We start from the raw sequence: 16,394 nt of genomic DNA, 5'->3' as shown, positions 1-16,394 counted from the left end.
ACCTGTAGCTGCTGTGTGTCAACACTTTGCTCCATTGCGCTGTTCTACTGCAAAGTCGCTGGCTGTAGGGAGGCCAGCACCTCTGCCTTGGCACCCAAGGTCTTCCAGCTCCTGCAGCCTGGTTCAGAACTGATCCCTGCAGTGATTCATAACTGGAAAAGAGCAGGTTAAGTCAAATCAAATGTCTCCCCTGTCAATGGCCATCAAGGCTCAGCAGTTTCTATAGCCAAGAGCACACAAACAATGTGAAGTGATGACTAGGACTACGCTCAACCACCTCTGACCCTCTGAGCCACAAAAATTTAGGTCCAAGATTTGAATATCCCAAGGGTGAGGAGGTGTCTGGGTTTGGGATTTTGCTTTATTCTTATCTCTACTTGGAACTCGAGTGCCTCCTGGACCCCAGTGGCTCAGTGAAGCCATAAAACCTGTGTTGCTGGCTCTGGACACACTGTACAGTTTGATTTTTCAAAGGTACCAGTTCTTGGAATCCATGAGGCTAAAGAATCAAGATGGGGGCTGGGGTGGAGAAAACAACATGCCATTTCCCTTCCCCCTCTTCCTCTCTTTCTGCTTTCTTTCACCCCTTCCAAGTTCCACCGCTGTTTCCCTTGGACAGTTTGGTCTGGCGGTTCTGCTAGCTGGGTGGTTTTCTCCGCTTTAGAGGAAAAAAAATAATAGAAAAGGGAAAAAAGCAAAACTATAGGAGCCAGGGGCTGGGCCTTGTTTAATAAAAGATGGATCCCAGGATATAGTCTATATTTACAAGGAGGGGAGAAACTGTAGGACCTAATTGGTCTCTGCTAACCACCAGGGTCCTGCTGCTGTGACAAGTGACATCTGCACTAGCATCCAGTAGGGCTGCAAACACAGGCTTTGGTTTGTTAGAAGCAAAGCAGCCTTTCCTTAGGAGGGGGAGTTGGGAGGTCTGAGTTCTATTTCTGGCTTTTGCCACTCACTTGCTATGTGACTTTGACTCCTTTCCTGACCATGTCCTTTTGTCCTGACCTGCAGCTGCTGTCTTGCTCTCAGCTTTCCCCACACAGCTGTGCCAATCCAGACCTACAGCATGCCCTACCATCCCATCCCTGAGCTGAAGCTACTCATTGGATCTCACTGACAGCCAAAGGAAGAGAGAAAGCCAGCTCCCCAGAGGGGACACTCTTCATTTGACCGCAATGCCCAGCAGCCCAGGTGTCACCAGGATTCTGCTGTCTGGACCCTTTCCTTCCCTTTCCTTCCTTCCTTCCTTGAAGAGCCCTTAACCCCGAGGTCACTGTTCTATCTGCTGAGCCATTTATTCTTCTCTCCCTCCCTCCATCTACTGCAACTTTCCCACTGTCCTTGAAGCTGTGCCTGGCCCCCATTCCTTCCATCTCCACAGGGTGCTGGCTCAGTCTGGAAGAATGTGACTCTCTGTTGGGCTGGGACTCCTCTGAGCTGGGAGGCTGTGAGGACCCTCCACAGAGAACTCACAGCAGCCCTGATGACTCCAGTACCTCTGTCGCATGGAGCTTGGCTTGGTATCAGCTTGTGACTTGTCAGTTACTCACCTTAGATCTTCCTGCAGCTGACTCAGCCCAGCCCAGCCCAGCCCCCTCCTTTCCTCCTGTGGGTGGGTCTGGGCCAGAGTGCTGATTGGATCAGAGAACATCTGGCTTGCAGAGGGGGCTCTTTGGAGAGAGACAGCTGCTTGTTCTAACCTGATTCTCTCCTTCCTTATTGTCAGAAGAATCTTGCAAGCTGAAATGTTTGTGTTCCTATTGACCCCCTCCCCCTATCCCCTTTCTAATTCCCCCTGCAAGAATCTAGGCCTTCCCCACTCCTGCAGCCATGTGTGCTAGGCAGCAGGGCAACTGGCACAGGGCAGATTTTGGGTGTTTCTCTTAGAGCCCAGAGATCTGGCAGCTTACGAGGCTGGAAGATCTGATGCAACTGCCTCTGGTTAGGGAGAGGCCTTTTCTCATCCCCTCGCTGTCAGCTGGGATCATTTCCCCTCTTCTACCATGGGGCCTCTTGTCCTCCCTCTTGAATTCAGATTAGAGTGATCTGCTTGGATTCCCTGTGGCGTGTTTAGAGACTGTGGGTGAACTCCTGGCCCTAATGAAGCCAATAAGTGCTTTGCCGTTGACACCAGTAGAACAGGTTTTCATTTTACAGCTCCCTCAGTCTGCAATAGAGCACTGGCCTTTCCAAAGGGAAGAAGCCCCAGCTGCCCTTGGAGCAGAGGTGGATTTTACTTGAGGCATCCACCTGAACAGGCTTCAAAGATTCAGATCACCCTCTCAGGGCCCCAGGGGCAGACAGAGAATGGTGAGTAGATTCATAGATTGCGAGGCTGGAAGGGACCTCAAAAGATCATCAGGTCCAGCTCCCTGCACCAGGCAGGAAAGACAGTAGATGCTATAAGACATCATAGAGGAAAATAATGCATATGATCCACCTACATGTTGCACTGACCATACTCAGTAGTGTAATTGGGTGGGGAGGGGAAGGCGGGGAATGACTGGGACAGATGCACTGGGTGCTGCCTTTGCGGGTATGGGGAGGACAGACAAAAGCTTCTACTTTTAACATGGAAGGAGCTGGCTCTGAGGATTGGTGGCTGGTCCACCTCTGGCTATACTGCTATTAAGTGGAATGTAGGTGCCTAATTGCACTTAAAAGTGTGCCCAAAGTGTGCCCAATCTTGCATTTCAAAGATATCTGCAAGCAGGATTTGAAGGTTTTTGGAATCAACCCAAACCTTTGGGAGGCCTTAGCACAGGGGTGGGCAATTATTTTGGGCAGAGGGGCGCTTACTGAGTTCCAGCAAGCCATTGAGGGCCACATGACAGGCAGCCCAGGGCAGATTAATATTAATTTTCTAAATTTTTTAGAGGCCCCGTGGGCCGGATAGAATGGCTTGGCGGGCTGCATCTGGCCCTCGGGCCACATTTTGCCCACCCCTGCCTTAGCAGGAGACAGGACAAAGTGATGTTCCTTTCTCAATCATGAAGTCCAACATCACAACAAGAAATGGTCACTCAGATTACAACAGAAACATGACTGAAGGAAATAGCCTGTCAGTACAGTAGCCCCTAATGCCATGTACAACTGTGACCACTGTAGCAGGAAACCTGCAAGTCTAACATCGGTCTTTACAGCCACAAGAGAAAATGTACCACCAGTTAGCAGAACAGCTGCAATATCCACCATCGCTCACTGATGAATGGATGCCATACAGTCCATATAGGTACATAAATAGGAATTGGAGGCCTAAATAGCTGTGGGCCTTGGTTCATAGATTGAGAAGTCCCCAATTCAATTGCTGATGCAGATCTATTGATCCCATATACGTGGTTCTAGGAAGTCGTCACAAAGTCGATGGTGGGGGCTCATCAGCTCTCAGATGACTCCCCTTTGTATCATCCACGTGGATACCATTTTTAGTTACCTTCTGTGAGGCTGCCCAGGCACCCAGTAAATGAAAGCACAGCACTACGTTCTTGTGACGAATTTGATAACCACGAATTGCTCACAGCCTCCTCCCACACTGCTGCAGCAAAGCAAAAAATGATTCCCAAGACTTAAAAAGAAGTAGGTACATTTGATTGTGCCAAGGACCTCATAGGATTATGCCCCTTGGCTGGTGCTGGAGATCACAGTGAGACCTATGAAGCGGATTTACAATATCTCACCATGATATGATTCTTATAGTGGTCTCTCAAGCATCTGGTTTTGGTCACTCTCGGAGAAAAGCTATTCCACTCGGTGCCCCCCTGCTCTGACCATTGTGAGAAGACCTATGTTTCTGTCACCAGCCAATTTGGGTGCTGTGGTGGGCTTCTCAGTTGTTGCCTGTTGCTGTATGAGACAGTGAAGCTGTTTTGAAGCAAGTGAGAAGTGTTTAGAACATGGGAGCGTTTTTTATCAGCACCTCTGAACTCCAGACCACTCCCAAACTGTGGATTCAGGTCCCTCACTTGGGACTCTTTATGGTGGTATTACTGGCACATGTGACTTACTGAGTGTACAAAGTGAGTTACAGTGGGTGTGTCTACACTTGTGCTTTAATGTGCAGTAGACTATTTTACTATGCATCATTGTCATGTAAAAATGGGGACATTACACTAATGTGCAGTAAAATAGTCTACTGTGCATTAAGCATCACTAAAAAAGCATGCAAATGTGCTACTGTGAATTAGTGCAGCCTGACGCGCATTAATTTAGTACCTCACATTGGACATACCAAATTTAACGGGCATTAGAAAAGGCATATTAATGCATGTGTAGACATGCCCAGTCAGTGCTAGGATGAGAATCCAGCAGGCCCCTATGGAATTTCAGAGAAAACGAGAACATTGCTGTGGGCTGTTGTAGTTTTGTAACCCCTCTATACAGCTATGTCACTGCTAGAGAAATACAGTGCTTCCAAGAAGGACTCACGGTGCTTCCAGGAAGGCTAGAGGAAGAATCATGGTCTATTGGTTTCTGGAGTCATTGCTACAGAGCCCTGCTGGACCTGTGGAGAACCCTGCCCGAGATGGAACTGCTCTGTGTGGGGTGGCTGGCTTCCAGGCCTGGGCTTGCAAGCCTAGGCCTGGCCTCTCACCCTACTGGGATGTGAAACTGCTCTGCCACAGGATTTACTCCCACTGTTCAGCTTTGTTACGCTAAACCCTTCTCAGTGTTGATTTAGCTTGGCTATGTTGCAATCTCATAGACAACAGGCCAAATGAAACCCAGGGCAAGCCGTAGGGCTCCCTGGGACCTTTCCAGGCCAAATCCCAAAGTGATGGAACAAGTGGTGTGAATGAATCATCGTGCACAATCTAGACTGTGGAGGGTGTAAAGCAGGAATGTCACCAAAGTGTAGGTCCAATTCAGAATGTGCGCAAATGAGTGTGGCTCATTCCGGGAGCTGAACAGGGATCTGGAAGCAACAAACAGCAAATGTAAGATGAAATCTATTGTGTCTATTTTTAACTCCCACTGCCCCATCCTTGGCATCCTCAGGGACAATCCAGCATGAAACACATCTTGATTCCCACCATCCTGTCTTTCACCAGAGGAAGGCCAAACAAGGTCCAGTGGCTAGAAGCTGAAGCTTGACAAATTCAAATTAGGAACAAGATGCAAGTTGTAAACAGTGACAGTCATTAACTATTGCAACAAACTCTCGTGGGAGGTGGTGGAGTCTCTATCTCTTGAGGTCTTCATATTGGGCCTAGGTGCCTTTCTGGGAAGAACTTTGGCCAAGCACAAGTCATTTGGCTCAAAACAGGAGTAACTGGATGAAGCTCCCTGGCCTGTGACATGCAAGAGGGCCAGTTTGGTGATCTAATGCACTCTTGTGGCCTTGAAGTTGATGAACCTATGTATGGATCTTTGGGCCAATGACTTGCACCATAAGTGATCATTACCTGAGAGTAAAGCCAGAGCAGGATGAGTCCAGAGCAGAATGGAAGCAATTATGCAGGCCTAGAACTGCTCTGGGAGGTGATAAAGTGGGCAACACAATAGCTAATAAAAGCCCATTGTGTTTAAAAACCCGGTACAATAAAATTGTGCTGAGATCACCTTCTTCCTGTCCAGCATATACTCACAAATACACAGGCATACACATACATACACTCAAAGAGATATACCAGATGATGAAATATGGCAGGGAACATGCAGCTAGGCAGGTACAGACTACAGATAGCTATCACTGTTGGGCTACAGTTCTTGCTTCTTGCAGGCACAATTTCACAGCTGTCTGCTTGCCTGGTGTAACTTTAGCTCTTCCTCACCCTCCCTCCCTGCCTCAGTCTGGATTCAGGTGCTGCTAATTGAAAGATCATAGCAGGGAGATTGGCGGAGCAGTGGCAATTGGTCTAATGGGAACTAAATATGCTGTTAAAACCCAATTGAACTAAAAGATTGTGTGTGTGTGTGAACTCACCCCTCCACAATCATTTTGCTTTCCCTCTTCTCTTCATGGAGGTCATGAGGGAAGTTGGGGGTACTGTGTCTGTGTCACTCTTAAGCTGACGCTGTGCTGTGGGATGGCTGGGCTGCATTTGCTGCTCCTGGACTCCAAGACTCAACACCCTGAATGGTGGAACAGGTTCCCAACTGCAGCAAATGGATGTGGCTCCCCTGATGGATCTTGCCCTATACAGTTTTGGGCTGAAATTGGCCAGGGCTGTTGCTAAAAATAAGGCTTATGGGAAGGACCAAACCTGGGCATGGTCTGCTCAGCAAAGGTCTCCACTATAATGCAGTTGCTGTTTCGAATGCCTTCTGGAGGTGATAGTCATTGTAATATCTCTCAGTACACAAGGTGGCTGCTGGACCACTCCACCAACCAAAATCAGATTATGCTCTATTCTACAGCATTAGTGTCCAACTCTGGGAGATGCATGATCTTCACAGAAATGGCTGTAAAAATCATTCAGCGAGAGCTCCAGGTGTGACTTACATGGACTGAGATGTCTAAGTGTGATACTACTCTATCCTGCTTAAGTCCCTGAAAAACAGCTTAATGCAAAAGGTGGCAAGTCCTCCTCCTGCTTTTTGTGATTCAGTCTTAAGGCTACGATGACACTGTGTTACAAAAGTAGGTGCATTAATGCATTTCCAGGCACTTAATTAGGGTCAAATATGACCACTGTTAGGTGCCTAAGTCCACTTAGATGTGTAATTGGACCAGGTGCATTGTGCCAGCAAACACCTGTCTTCCAGTGCCAGTAAGGCTTAACAATGGCAGATGAATAAAGCATCATATATACTCTGAGGAGAGTAACTCCAATTAAGTGACCAGTTATGCACAGTCTTGCCACCAACAGACCATCCAACATCCTACCACCCAAAACCAAGCCTCGGACCAAGCACTGATCATGAATGAAGGATCTTAATGTGCAAGAACAAATGAGGCTGCAGCATGTAATGCAATGAGCTACACAACAACTCTGCACCCAGTTCCATACTCTCCGCCTAAGAGTATATGTCCAGAGCATTTCAGCTTTGTGTAGCCTGCCAGCTGCAGGCTGAGCTGACAGCATCCATTGCAAATGTTTGCCTGTTAGTTGGTGCCATTCTAGCTACTTTAGCAATGCCTTCACCATGGAGATTTTGGCTTTGCTTTTACACAAGTTTTGCACAACACAGCAAGCAGAACCTGCGCTGCTTACATTTATTACTGAGGGATGAGAAACGCTCCTTTTTGCTTTCAGTTTCCTCAGTGCCCACTGCTCAGCCACCCAGTGCCTGCTGCCTATAGATCACTGAGTCTGTACTTATGCCTATGCTGTAACAGCCAAGTAATAAGCCCTCCCACTGCCCCTGCTCCACACACAGCAATCCTGGTAATGAGGCAGTGAGGAGGCTGCAGAGATTGTGCTTAGCCACATTCATGGCCTGAATTTCCATTGTGCTCAAGAGTGGAGGGTTTGTGTGCCTCACAACATCCTTGTTACCTCCGTTTCAGAACTTATGCATGCATGATGTGAACAGGTACCTGGAACTCAGTGCCTCAGCAGTAAGCCAAATCTCTGTGTTGCGGTATAGACATGCCTTGCACCGCTCTGGGGTTGTGTGATACTCTTTAAGTCTGTTACCTAACTTCTGGAACTCCCTGATGCTAGATAGTGGTGAAGCCAGGGAAAGTTGGGTAGGATTAAACATTTATAAGGACTAATATTAGGAGAGAAATACATCTTTACACTTCAGGGCATAAACCAATCACTAGAAAACAGAATTTAGGAAGGAGCTTCTCCAATGAACAGATTATTCCATGACTACCTGTTAGAGGGTGTTTCTTGCACCTGTCTCTGAAGCAGCTAATACTGGTCATTTCCAGAGACAGGACACTGGACTAGATAGATCTCAACTCTGACCCAGTCTGGTGTTTCCTATGCTCCTAAAGCAGGGGCGGGCAATTATTTTGGGCGGAGGGCCACTTATTGAGTTTTGGTAAGCCATCGAGGGCCACTTGACAGGCAGCCAGGGGCAGATAAATATTAATTTTCTAAATTTTTTAGGGGCTCTGTGGGCCAGATAGCATAGCCTGGCGGACTGCATCCAGCCCCTGGGCCACATTTTGCCCACCCCTGTTCTAAAGAAAAAGAAAATGTCCTTAACAAAAGTGGATGGTCAGCATCTTCTGAATCCCAGAGGGGACAAGAGACAGTCTTAGTATTGCTGGGGATAGAGTTCCCTTCTCTTTGCCCATGGAATGTCCAGGACTTTGAAAGCTCTCATCTCACTTGGTATCTTCCCACCCTCTTGTCATGTCTAGATACCCTCCATCGTCTGCTTCATCAGTGATTGGTCATTCTTTGTATTGGTGGATCCCTAGTCTTATTGGAAGCAACTCAAATATTGCACAGTTCATCCTAGCAGCTCTTGGGTAATGCAAACTTCCTGACAGCTTCAGTCCTTCCATTCTTACTGGTATATCGACCACCTGCACACGCCCTCACAACACTGTGTTGGTGGTGGTAGACACCTGTCTACCACTCCCTCAAGAGCTGTGACTGTGGGCTTCCTGGCCAACTGGGGTTCCAACAGGTTATCTAGACCTGAAAAGACTGTGGTTGCTCTTATCCTGAGGGCCTACTGCTGCAGTGCCAGTGCTAGCCAGCACATAGTTCCAGGAAAGGCTCCTTCTTTGTTCTCAAAGTCTGCAGCCCCCTTTTTATCCATCTAGGTCTTGAGAACAAACTGGTCCCATCCAGTCTGAGATCACAGTCTAGATGGTACCTCCTCCGCTGAGGGTCATCTGGAAATGCAGCTGGCACCTGTTTAGTGCCTGAGGGATGCATGGTGAATGCCATGTCCTGGTCCTCTCAGTCTCTCATTCTGTGCAGGTGCTGCTGGAACACCCCCAACCTCATCGTGGAAGCTGCCTCACAGACACCTCCTAATTGAATTCTCAAAGCTTCAGCAGGAAAACCTGTTTCCTGTTTATCAAAAAACAAGAGTTGAACCTTCCCTCTGGCCTCCACTTTGAGTACAGGCCTAGGAAACAGCAATTGCACCAGAGGACGTATGGGATTTCCCCTGGGGAATGCTGGGAATTTGACCACTTCTACCAAAATTCCCCAAAGACTTCCAAAACTTCCCAGAAGGCACTGCTTCTGAGAGCTGCTTGGGGTCCTTTGGAGAGAAACAAAGTACTTCTAGTGTGAGTGCAGAGCAAAGGTACTATCTGCCTCCAAAACAGTATGGCTGGGGTGGACTCAGTGCACTTCTGGTATTAGTATTGGTACTAGCTCCCCCAGTTTAGTTAACAGCAGATCAATTCTCTAATGCAGAGAAACTTGAGAGCAAGAAATTCCTTTAAAAAGCCTTAGTGGGAAAGGGAAGATGGATACTTTGTACAGGCTCTGCTTGAATACAAGGAAAGCAGGGAGAGGAAGGTTAGCAAAGTTCCTGCCTGGCACAAAATTGCTAAGACAGAAGGTCCGAGACTACAGATAACCACCGTTATTTAATTTTTTTTTTCAAAATAAAAAAGGAAGGAAGTTAATAAATAATGTAAAATGGAGAATGCATTAATGAAAGAGAGAGTGAGGGAGAGGAAAAGAAAGGAAGGGACAAGGCAGAGAAAGAGAGCACAAAGGGGGAGAGATATTCCTGCCTTTATTGATTGTATATGATTACATTAGGCCTATCAAATATTAATACTACATTCCACAAGAGGTCATTGTGTGTGTTTTTCCAATTTAGCTCTGCCTTGGCAGTGGAGGCAGACTCTGAGTGGTAAAAGGCAACGCAACATCTTCAGCTCCCTGGACCAGTGTCTCCAGACGGCAGGAAGCGTGGGAAGCTCTAACCTCAGGCAATGGGGCATGGGCGTCTGTGCAGGCAGGAGGATCTGGGAGGCAGAACCAAAATAGAACCAAAAACCACCATTAAGTCACCCAGCATTGCTGCATGTCAACCCTGTTGATGGCTGCAGGAAGATCCAAGCCACAGCATTTAGATCCAGAACCAGTTCTACACTTTAGGCACGTTCAGATCTGGCCATTCTAGGAAGACTGCATTCCACATGATAGATGCAACTGTGCACACTCTTGCAGCTGGGGCATGGGACTAGATGTCTTGTCCTTCAGGGCCAGGTACACAAACTGGGGCTGCTGAAATTAAAGTAGAGCTCCTCTAATAGCATTGACAGATCCTGTAGCCTCCCTGTGGGTCTGGGCACTAGAAGGCAGCATCACTTACTTTAAGGTAGTAGTAGCTCTGAATGGAGGTCAGTCATGGTTGGATCAGGGATTGAGATCAGAAGGTGGGTTTAGGTCCAGGGCTGTAGTTCAGACCCATGAGAGCATGAATTTTCTCAAGACTGCCACATGCCTTATGCTACTGGGAGGCCCACAGAGAGTGGTGATGGAGAAGTTTCACCTACTGGCTTTGTTGTGGTTACACTTATATAAACCAGGAAATCCAAGATCAGGAGCTGTACTTCAGCATCACAGATTTGCCATTACATTCCAGGACATTCACCTTCCTGGGCCAGACTTTGCTAAGGCACAATGAAGCAGCTGCAGGGATTTGCAGTAGCCAAGAATCTGCCCCCTTTTCTCTTGATCTCACTGCATACAGAGTCTGCTACTCCTCGGCAGCTGTCTATCATTTCTTGGAAGAGGTCGTCTCTGGAAGAGAAAGGATCTTCAGTGTAATCCAGTTAAGATTTTATTCATGAGTTCTACAAACTGGGTTTCTCCCAATCAATCAGTTACATTCTGGACAGCTAAAAAATACAGCTGTTTTCTTAGGTTCTCCTATGTGGAGGCCTCTACCTGCAGGAGTTTGGAGGAAAGTGATGAGGGAGGGGTGGTCTTGAGGCCTGGGCACAGATACAGGTGTCAAGAATTCTGGGGGTCCCAATTCTAACTCCTTGTATGATGAGGGATAGGTCACTTCTCTGGTTTTGTGCCCCAGCTTCCCTGTCTGTGAAACAGGGGTAGCAATATATTGGTCAAGCTTGCAAATCAGTTGAATGGCTTAAAGAGTGGTGAAGCTCTTTAGAGATGGAAAGTGCTACATGGTTCTCATAGGCACTGTTATATTGGAGGCTTGCTTGCAAGTCTAGGTGAGGCCATCTTCGAAGTGCCCAGGCAGGGACATTTGTGTTCCTTGTTACCATGGTTCCTCTGCACTTTGTATTCACCAATGGATTATTAACACATGTCTCTCTGAAGGAAGGGAGTATTTTAGTGGCATGGAACTGAGACACAGGATGGTTTGTGATCCATCCAAGGACGCACAAGGAGTCTATATCTGAGCCAAGAACTGAACTCAAGTCAGGGCCCGATCCATCCTGCAGCAAGACCTACAGCTCCATTATTGCAGGGAGACTTGGCATCTGTGTACAGGGCAGTATGCAACACCATCTGTTTCACTGATCCCACTCCAAAGGGGCCCCCTCAGATGGGGACTCTCTGGATCCCTGTTGCATGTAGTCGATAAGGGTAGTTGGCAAGGACAACGAGCTCTGTAGGGGGAAGGCTCCTAGATTCTGAGTGGCATAGCCTGTATTTGAGTTGCATCCATCCCATCCTGTCATAGTCCCAGCATTGGAGCTGCTGAGAACCATCAGCCAAAAATTAAGTGAGTCACCGCCAGACTGCTCTGATCTCTTGGCAGGCTCAGGACATGAAGGTGGTGTTCACGCAAGGCTGCACTGTGCTGCCACAAGGGCAAATAAATTAGCTTAACTCCTTTCTACTACCCCACCCATTTGTCTGATTGAGGGGTAATGTCACCTCCAGGCTTGCTCATGTCGATCAACATTTCCCTATACTCTTTATTGACCTCTTTCAGGTTCAGGTAAATGCTGTTTCCATCGCTAAGCTCCTCTTCCATCTTCACCCTCCTAGGAGCTGATCCAAAGCTTCCTAGACCAATGGGTGGCATTCCCATGACTCAATGAACTGTGGATATCTCTTTCTGTCCTTGTGTGTCCATCCATCCATCTGCCTGCCTGTCTGTGCCTCCCGCACAACTCTAACAATACAACCAGGTCACTCAACTCCTCTCTCACCCGCAATGTCTTTCAGAAGTGGCATTGTCCAGTGGATGAGCATGCAACTGGGCCAGGAATCTGGAGACTTGGGTCTGATTCTTGCCTTGCAGGACACATTGACTGGAATCACTTGCATCCTACAAGAGCCTGCATTCTCTTCCTCTGGCTTAAGCCACTTCCTTTCTCTATGCCTCAGTATCCCCCGTCATTAGGGACATTGATACTGACCTTGCTTTGCAAAGCATGGAGATGCAAAGTCATAAGTAACATGATTTCTCCCTTTCTGTCTCTTGCTTAAACTGGAACCTTTGAATCAGCTTTTGCATGCCACAGACTGGAAAGCTTTCCTTGGATGGAGAGGCAAGGGAAGTGTGGCTGCTCTGTTAGCAGCCGGTACTAAATTATTCATGGCTGATAGTGAGGAGATTCAGTCCCATCTATCTTCCCCCAGCAGAATGGCTCACAGAACAACCAGACTAATAACATTTAAATAAAGAAAATTGCTCCCCCTACCCCCTTGCCATGGTGTAACTGAGACGGCCACAGGAGACTCACCTCTTTCTGCCTGGCAAGGGCTACTGCCCAATTTGTTAACACAGTAAACCTGTGTTAAAGTCAGGCTAAAGGAGGGAGGAAGGCAGTAAGTGAGAGACAGAGGGACGGAACACAAGGCTTTGTGTTCTAACTCAGCTTCCTCAAACTACCTAGAGGTGGCTGCATTTTCGTAGCTCCATTTTAGGCAGGTCAGCCTAAAGAATCCTCTCTCAGGGAAGGAAAGGGTTGTAGATAAATACAGGACACTGGCTGCATCTACATGAGATGCTGACTGTGCAGTTGTTACTGCAGTTGTTACTGTGCAGTAACTGGAGTTACTGCGTAGTAACGTTGCTGAATGGTTTTTAGGTGATGCCGACTGCGCAGTAGCTCATTACTACTGCTCAGTAGCATCATATCATGCTTCCTGCCATGCTACATTACTGCGCAGTAGTAACAATCTACTGTGCAGTCAGTGTCTCTTGTAGATGCATCCACTGTGATGCAAGTATTTGAACCACTTCTTCATTGTCCCATCATGTCCTTGCTGTCCCCCGCACCTTGCCTTCTCCATGCCACCCTCCCAAAGGACCTTGCTGCTTTTGCTTTCATGAGTGAGTCCTGCCATCACTGCCCTGTATGTAGGCTGCCCAATGATGGTATCTGAGAGAGGCTGTGTAATGTCTCCACAGTGCTTTTACCCTGTGTGGCACCAAGAAAAGGCTGAATTTTTAGAAGAAAGCAGAATGCCCATAATTTCTTCTGCTCAGTTCTGGCTATTTCAGTGCAGCCGTCATTATGCCATCTCAGTGCCAGGCCCCAGATCTACACTTGAGTTCCACAGCTTCAGGCCACCCCTTGTTTTAATTATTCTACAAATGTAAATGAACCCCCTACTCTAGGGAGAATAATTTCCCTCTGTACCACTCCCATAAGGATTCTAGTCCCTTGTTCTAGCTCAGCCTTTTCCTATAAGACGTCACGATACCTGGGAACCTCACAGGAGGACATCCCCCTCAGTTCTATTATAGCACTGCACCCAGGAACCCTCAGCACCAAGATGTCAGTATCTTGACACTGCAACCAGCACTGAGATGTTACTGCATCCCCTCTGCTGTATCACAGCATTGGTCCCAGACATCTCCAGCAGTGAGAATCATAGTTTCCCCTGCTATCTCACAGCACAGCATTCATAAACTCTTGGCACCAAGATACCACTGCATACTCCCTGCTACATCTCAACATAATATCCAGAGACCACCCCACTTCCCACCACCAAGTCCTGAAACCCTGCATCCCCTCTGCCATATTGCAGCACTGCAGGCTTCAACATTGAGCCATGACTGCATTATCTCCTCTGTATCATGTCACACAGTGGCAACCTCTAGTACTGAGATACAACTGCATCATCTATTTTTGTAGCACAGCTCTGCAGGGGGAATCTCCAGGCCCATCAGCGCATCCCCTCTCCTCTGTGTTACCTAGAACCTCTCCAGTCCTGAGCCCCATTCCTATTTCACCTTCCTTGATATGCATCCTACGGTACTTTCCACCCCTCTGCCTCCCAGCCATCCACAGCACCACAAACATCATTGCAGTTCCAGCCAGCAATGCATTCTCCCGTTACATTAATAAAAATTTTACAGCATGGTGGCAGGAAATGCATTTTCAGTTCATCTGCTGCAGCTATTAGATTACCAGGAAATGGCTGTCTGGCAGGCAGCCAGGTCCTCTTACTTAAAGGCCAGAACACACCCAGAGGAAGAGAGGGAGAAGGAAAGCAAGAGAACTGCACCATCCTAATGGATACATTGCTGAGACACCATGAATCCTTGCAGCTGCTGATGAGGGACAAGGGGAGAGACAGATGAAGCATCTGGATGCATGAATGAGTTTAACTCACGTGCAGCAGGAAGACCAGTTACTGTCTTTGCTGTAAGAAGTTACTGCGCTGGTGGTAGCTGGGGAAAGGGCAGGTTTGGCTTATCCCAGTTGCTTAGTTTGGGACTAATCTGGTGCTAAAGATCACCTGGTCACACCTGGGAATACAATGACAAGCCAGTGGTTGAACTCCCTCCAGGCACATGCCCCTCAATCCTGACTAGCAGCTTGCTCTGCTGTTTCATTTCGGTGCTCTCAGCACAGCTCTGGCAATGCACCTCGCACCTGATCTACAGCCCCCATGCTACTCCGGTGCTTGGCCTGTGTACAACTTTCCAGCTCTTAACGTGCTGGCTCAAAACTGGCAGACCTCCCCACCCCACCGCCCCTTGACAGGCAGCCCTCCCCCCCCACAGTTGGGCTGGTGACATTGTGGTGAAAGGGTACCATGTCCCAATCCCCAAGTGATGGGCAGACTTTTTAGCTGGAGTAGCATAGAAATCATGCTGCTATGGGCATCACAGCAGGCTTCTTCATAATAGATGGCCTTAATGAAGCCTGTGTGGGCGTGTATCCATATAACCTCACCTCTGACAGGTTTAAGGTTTAATTAAAATTACCAATGAGACTCACTGAGCCTGTGCAGCATTGGCTGGTTTGTTCTTGGCTGGCAGGTGAATCTTTAGTAGGAGTATGACGGTACTGGAGATTCTTCTTTAGACCTGATGAAGGCCCTGCCTCACAAACATGAATGCATTTTCCTCTAAACTAAAGTAATGGTACCCCCATTTTGCATATGGGGAAACCTGGTAATAGAAAGACTGAGTGATTCATGCAAGGTCATAAAGGGAATTGGTGAATGGAGCCCTAACCTGCCTAAATCAGAGCCTGGCCCCTGAACACCAAAAGCATCCTCCTTTCAGGATAAGAGGTTGCCATTAATGATCCCATGAAACTCTTGTATGAGAGATGGAAACTAAAATCCAGCCCATAGTTGTGTTCTCTTCACAGGCAGGAGTTTTTTGTATCAGTAAAGTCAGTGGATATAATAATACCCAGATAACCAGAGTCAAGAGAAATTGACTAAGACTTCTCATATAATCACAACACTAGCCATCATCAGGTATACACTTCATGTACTGCACTTCTACAGTCTAGATATAGCAACCAAACTAGACCAGCAGTAACAGGGGAAGCACATTTGAAGGAGTTAAATTTCCATTGTCTACAAAAGAAAAGGCTCCAGGTGGGAAAGGATCACTGTCTATAAATAGCTTCAAAGTAACAGCACTAATGAAGGAAGGGAATTACACACAGCCTTGAGAGATGGCAGGGCAAGGAGCGATGGCTCCAAGGGAGGCAAGGACAAGTTTTTAGGCTAGGTGCAGTCTGAAGGGAGAGTTCTTAGAGGTGACCGTGGCCATGTGCTGAATTAGCCGCAGAGAGTTGGGGAAAGGTGTTCTTCTAAACTTAGTGCTGACAACTTCTTAGTGCCACTACAGCCAAGTCAGTCAACACCAGCTCAGTTCCTCCAGGATACTCCCACAATGCATCATTCTATAGTAATGGAAAATAGGGCTTGAGGGGACATCAAGAGGTCATTTAGTCCATTCTCTTTGTCCTGAGAGAGTCATGTCTAACCTGTTCTTAATAACCTCTGGTAATGGCAATTCCATAATCTTTCAGTATAGTTTCTCTTGGTGCTCGCCTATCACTGCAGTTAGAAAGTTTTCCTGATGTTTAACTTTAAACCATGTTAAGGGCTGGACCAAGGCAACTCAGGGAAAAAAATCATGGCTCCACTATGCCACCGCCTGCCATCACATTGTTCCCTCTGTCTGTGATTTACAGCTGTTTTGCCTCCCCTGGATCTATCTTGTCCATAAGTTCTTGGGACTGCTTGCTACTATGCATGTTTTCATTGCTGGCAATGGGGTCTCATTCTTGTTTGCTCTCTGGCCATGATTGATATAACCTGGAG

The 16,394-nt window shown here is 47.5% G+C and overlaps 1 long non-coding RNA gene across 5 annotated transcripts in view; it reads right to left on the bottom strand.

Moving 5' to 3' along the window:
- Positions 1-16,394, bottom strand: part of LOC109281793 (uncharacterized) — a 47,494-nt gene that overhangs the window by 27,058 nt on the left and 4,042 nt on the right. For 3 of the 5 annotated variants that reach the window (XR_009463925.1, XR_009463924.1, XR_002088558.2), the window contains exon 1: positions 3-14,794. This is a non-coding gene — a long non-coding RNA (uncharacterized LOC109281793). Of the gene's footprint in view, positions 1-2; positions 14,795-16,394 lie in introns of those variants that run through there. The other 2 variants (XR_009463922.1, XR_009463923.1) reach the window with 2 other exon arrangements.

Source organism: Alligator mississippiensis, chromosome 8 (assembly GCF_030867095.1).
Source record: "Alligator mississippiensis isolate rAllMis1 chromosome 8, rAllMis1, whole genome shotgun sequence".
Lineage (NCBI taxonomy): Eukaryota > Metazoa > Chordata > Crocodylia > Alligatoridae > Alligator > Alligator mississippiensis.
The sequence above is the reverse complement of the archived record's forward strand: the minus strand, read 5'-3'. Positions and strand labels throughout refer to the sequence as shown.